This window comes from Quercus robur, chromosome 7 (assembly GCF_932294415.1).
Source record: "Quercus robur chromosome 7, dhQueRobu3.1, whole genome shotgun sequence".
Taxonomy (NCBI): Eukaryota; Viridiplantae; Streptophyta; class Magnoliopsida; order Fagales; family Fagaceae; genus Quercus; species Quercus robur.
This window is the reverse complement of record NC_065540.1, coordinates 44,596,604-44,602,276: the sequence shown is the minus strand read 5'-3', so window position 1 is coordinate 44,602,276 and position 5,673 is coordinate 44,596,604.

Sequence of the window (5,673 nt, the reverse complement as noted above, 5' to 3'; positions counted from 1 at the left end):
TTCAGTGTTTTAAAAATGTAAAATATGTGTTTGGTATGTATGTTTTGTTTGATAAAAAAAAAGTTGACTAACGTATTAAATAAAAAATTTTTAATCCGTTTTTATCCCTTCTTTTCCTTTTCTTCTGTCTTTATCCCTTTCTCTTCAGTCTTCAGTCTTCCCTTAGAGCAGAAAACAAAAAAGCCAAACCCACGCCAAAGAAGATCCACGGCTCCGTTCACCGATCAGCCGATCAGCCGACGCCAAACCCACGCACGTCCTCATCTCCATCAACGCCAAAGAAGATCCACGGCTCCGTTCACCGATCAGCCGATCAGCCGACGCCAAACCCACGCACGTCCTCATCTTTACGTTCGTCGGAGCTCTCCGCCGATCAGCACCTTCAGCCCGAGATATACACAACTCTGTTCACCGATCTTCAGGCGTAGTTCTTCCCTCTGCTTCTTCTTTATTTCTTTTCCGTTTCTTTCTTTCTTTCTTTAAATCTTCATTTGCCGCGAGACCGATTTGCCTCTTCGCGTGACCGATTTTCTGTGAGACCGATCCAGGAAGAAGCATTTTGGCGGTGGAGAGGAAGAATTGAAAACAAAATTTCTGCCGTGACTATATGTGAGTTGTGTATTTGTTGGTTCCAATTTGTGTTGTTGAGATCTTGTAGGTTGTAATTGGTGTTTTTGAGGGTTGTGATTGCTGGTTTGTGGTGTTCTGTGTGTTGTTGAGAAAAAAAAAAAAAAAAAACTAAAGAATAAATTAAATCAAAGAAAAGGAAGATGGGTTTGTGGTCACTCTGTCTGAAGTGTTGCCGACGATGGGTCTGCCATGGGAACTTGCTGGAGGTATGGTGGGTTTGTCAAGGGAGGTGATCAGTGGGTCCGGCTTGTGCCATCAGAAACGCAATTTCATTGTTGGTGAAAATCCAGTGAAAATTCAGTGTCAATTTTATTACAATAATGCCATCAGAAACGCTGTTTATTGTTTAAAATATGCCCGGACCATGTTTCAAAAATAGTGTTTCAAACACTGGTTTTTGAGTAGTAGTTTTCAAACAATCCTATTTTAAGCACCATCACCAAACGGATTGTTCTTAAATTTGGACACTAGTGTTCAGTGTTTAAACACTGAACACTATGTTTTGAGTTGGCAAACCAAACAGGCTCTATGATTTCAAACTATTAAAATTTATTGAACGGTAGAACTTTTTTGGTTAATTTTAAACTTTGAATCTTATTACAAACCTAGAATTAGGAAGTTTTTGAAAATTTTATAGTCAAAGAGTTTCACGAAAATAAAATTTGAAAAAGAAAAATACTAGAATTTGGCACTAGTGTTTACTTTTCTTTAGTGACAATTGGAATATTTTACTTTTGAACTTTTCTCTAACATATACGTATAAAAAGGTTTGTACTATACCAAAGGTTTGGAATATTTTACCCATAGCCCATAGGGTCTCTCTCTTTTGCATTTAAACCCACTGGTACTGGAGATTAAAAAAAAAAAAAAAACCACTGGTACTGTAGGGCAGTTTTGTAACAAAACCCAAAATTTGTGGGTCCACACATAATTTAAATTCACACATCCCGCTCTCTCATTCTGTCTCTTCACCCATAAGTTTTGTAAAAAAACCCCAAACGCTCTCTCACTCTCACTCTCACTCTCTAAGCTCTCTATCTCTCTCCACAAATCCCACTGCGCTCTCCCTCCTACTCCTAGGTAAGATCAGTTTCTCTCTCTCTCTCTCTCTCTCTCTCTGTTTGGATACCGAGAAAGTGGAGGGAAAATTTGATGTGCACTGTAGCAAATCATCTTTTTTTTAGATGAGCGCTACAGTGCACATCTATCTTTAGATGTGCACTGTAGCAAATCAGCCAAATTTTATGGCTTTAGCTCCACTGCTGTGGGCTTATTTTGCTATAGTAGTGGAGCTAAAATAGCATTATAGCTTTTTAGCTCCACTGCTGCAAATGCTCTTAGATGTGCACTGTAGCAAATCAGCCAAATTTTATGGCTTTAGCTCCACTGCTGTGGGCTTATTTTGCTATAGTAGTGGAGCTAAAATAGCATTATAGCTTTTTAGCTCCACTGCTGCAAATGCTCTTATGTGTGAAATTGTTTTTCTCTTTATGTGTCCGATTCTGTTAGTGAATTAATGGTGTCCGCTGTTGTGTTCTATTTTGGGGGGTTTTTATTTTTTGGGAGTTTTTCGATTCGTCTCTCCAAAAAAATTTAGGGTTTATAGTTCAAAACGCATGCGATTTTTTCTCTTTCTTTTTTCAATTCGTTTCTGATTTCTCTCTTTCAACTCATGTTTAGCATAACATATATATATAATGTTTATCATGTTATAAGTGCGTCCCTTGCATTTTCAAATGGAACTGCATCTTCTGTGGCTTCTTTAATTTAATCTTAACATGCATGGATTACTCAAACTGCTGCTGCTCCTCTTTTGCAGATAAATAAGAAATGTTGCCTGCAACAAATTTCACGTTACTTATAGAAGATAGATCAGTGAATCAATTATGGAGGATTACAGAATATAAGTTCCCCTAAATTCTGACTTAATTTCCTCTCATCGAAATCGCCTTTCATTTATACTAATTACAGAATGTAGAAGTTTATTTTATAGTATGCCTTGCAATATTAAATTGTGACAACATTTAATTTATTTTGATTTATGTGTGTGTGTGTGTGTGTGTGTGTGTATACATACACATAAATTTTCCAGGGAAACCATTGAGCATGTGGTTCAAACAGTTGTTGATGGTTTTTTGGAAACGTGGATTGCCTTTCTACATTCTTTGATTTATCCGTGTTCCTTTTTGGAGCCTTATCATATTTATTCTTCTCTCTCTGAGTTTATGTTTCCTCTTATAATAGTTTCCTGATTTCCCTCTTTTTTGCTTTTTGTTTTATATTTTTCTTGTTGTTCATCATCATGAATGACGTGTACTCTTCCTTATTTTTTTCATCAATAATAGTTTTCTGATTACCTATCAAAAAAAAAATATTAACATTTTTTCGCCCAGATAGAGTTTTCATGGTGATGTTGCAGTTGCATTTTCATCCAATATGTTTTTATTCCTGGTTTTCTGAAATTTCTCTTGCAAAATCCAGATCTCTTTCTTATTTCTTAGTGTTTCCTTGCATTTTGCAGTTTTTAGTAGAAATGCATTATAAAATAGCAGCAGCTGTTCTTCATAGGCATAAATGTCATCGGCTGGCTGTAATTGAGGTTCTTATAAATATTCTTGGCCACAGAGCTGCTGTTTCAAGTACTTCTAAGTGAGTTTACATTGAGAAGCTTTATGTTTTTGTTGTCAGTGTTTAATTCTTTCAAATGGTTGCAGTGTTTTAGAGAATTGTTCTTCTGTTCATTGTTTTGTAACTTTTGCAGTTCAGGGTGCATTTTAAAAATCGCAATCATGACATGTTTACACATAATGGAATTGGTAGGGCAAGTGGCAGAGTTTGATTTGGCGATAAGCTCTCTCTCTCTTATACTTCTGTTTTTGTTCCTCTCTTACAATCCTAACTTTATAAGGACAGTTTCTGCTTGTTTTAATTCTTTCAAATACTGGTGTAGTGTTTGCTTGTCATAAGCTTTGTTTCTGAGAGGATTACAAATTACAGTCTTTCTTAATTGCGGTTTGAAATTTTCATTCCAATACTTTTCCCGTTGTCCTGTTGTGTTGTTTTAGTCATTCTTTGTGCTGGTGAGCTCATATCTAATATGAACTTATAAAAACTTTTAGCATTTACTTAAATTGAGAATTTAGTCATTTTCTCTATGACTTCTTATGATTTTTGGAGCTCTAGTCATTATGGTGATTTATTATCATTGTTAGTCATATATAGGATTTGATCTGCCATCTTTAAACATGGTTGTTCTATTTCATGCTAAAGAGTGTGACATGAATATGGTTGTAGTGGCAAAACAACAATGGTTTTGCTCTCTCTTCTCTTGGCATTAGGGTCTTTTTTATTTAATTTATTTCTCTTGATTTGCATCATAATTTTTTAAGTTTGTTCATTTGTTTTTCTTAAGTGGAGTAGGAAATGATCTAGGTTCTCGCCCCTCTTGCATATGCAACTCCAATCAACTATAATCTGATTTATTGATATGCTAGAAGGATTGAGAAATTATGTTAAATCCTAGAAAGGAAGGCTTATGCTTATTTAATTTATATTTTAAAGAAAAAATTGGTTATTATGTGTATAGTGAGTGTTATGTATTGATATTTTGTTGATTTAGTGTTATGCTTGTTGAAGCAAGGCAGCTGCTGAATCCTGGCCATTCATTAATTGAAATGAGCTCTGGTCCCACCATTGATTAAATCCTGGCCATACATTAAAACCTTAATTAAAAGTTTTGAAAAGACGTAAATTGTCAAAATAATTATTTACTATGCATCAGCTGATTTCCATGGACTCTTTTATTGGATTAAAAGAGCTTCTTGAACTTATTAGGGTCAATGAGCTAGTTTAGGGCATCCGCAATGGATAATTCTTCTCCATCCAGCCCAATGGTACGGCATCACTAATTTCAATGTGCATCTCTCCAAAAGAGGTTTGTTATGCAAATGCTGATTTGTTCTGATATATATTATAGTTGATAAAGAGTTAAACTAATTTAGATTTCTTGTTAGTCAGGACTAAGCGAATTTTTTAAAGAGTCTTTAGTTATAATATGTTGTCTGGCTTCTTTGTTTTTTGCAGCTATCTATTGTCAGCCACATTCTGTCTCTAGCCTCTTGTGCATCAGATCCTCTGGTTACTATGTTTTCTGGAGATACTATTGTGCATGTGGTTCAAACAGTTGTTGATAGTTTTTTGGAAGTGTGCATTGCCTTTCTACATTTTTTGATTTATTTGTGTTTCTTAGTGAAGCCTTATGTTCATATTTGTTCTTACTGGACTCATGCAGGGAGGACAATCCTATAACTGATGGTGTTGTCGATAAGATTATGGTTTGAAATTTTCATTCCAATTCTTTTCACTTAGTCCTGTTGTGTTGTTTTAGTCATTCTTTGTGTACGTGAATCCTGGCCATACATTAATTAGAATGAACTGGCCCCACCATTGATTAAATCCTGGCCATACATTCAGACCTTAATTAAAATTTTTGAAAAGACATAAATTGTCAAAAAAATATTTGCTGTGTATCACCTGACTTCCATGGACTAATATTGGATTAAAAGAACTTAAACTTAGTATGGTCAATGAGCTAGTTTAGGGCATCCTCAATGTATAATTCTTCTCCATCCAGCCCAATAGTACAGCATCACAAATTTTAAAGTGCATCTCTCCCTTAGTGGTTCTTTATGCAAATGCTGATTTGTCCTGATATATATTATAGTTGATGAATAGTTAAACTAATTTATATTTCTTGTTAGTCAGGACTAAGTGAATTTTTTAAGGAGTCTTTAGTTATAATCTGTTGTCTGGCTTCTTTGTTCTTTGCAGCTATCTATTGTCAGCCACGTACTGTCTCTAGCCTCTTGTGCATCAGATCCTCCAGTCCCTATATTTTCCAGGGATACCATTGTGCATGTGGTTCAAACAGTTGTTGATGGTTTTTTGGAAATGTGGATTGTCTTTTTACATTCTTTGATTTATGTGTTCCTTTTTCTTTTTTGGATATGTTGATTTATCTGTGTTCCTTTGTGGAACATTATG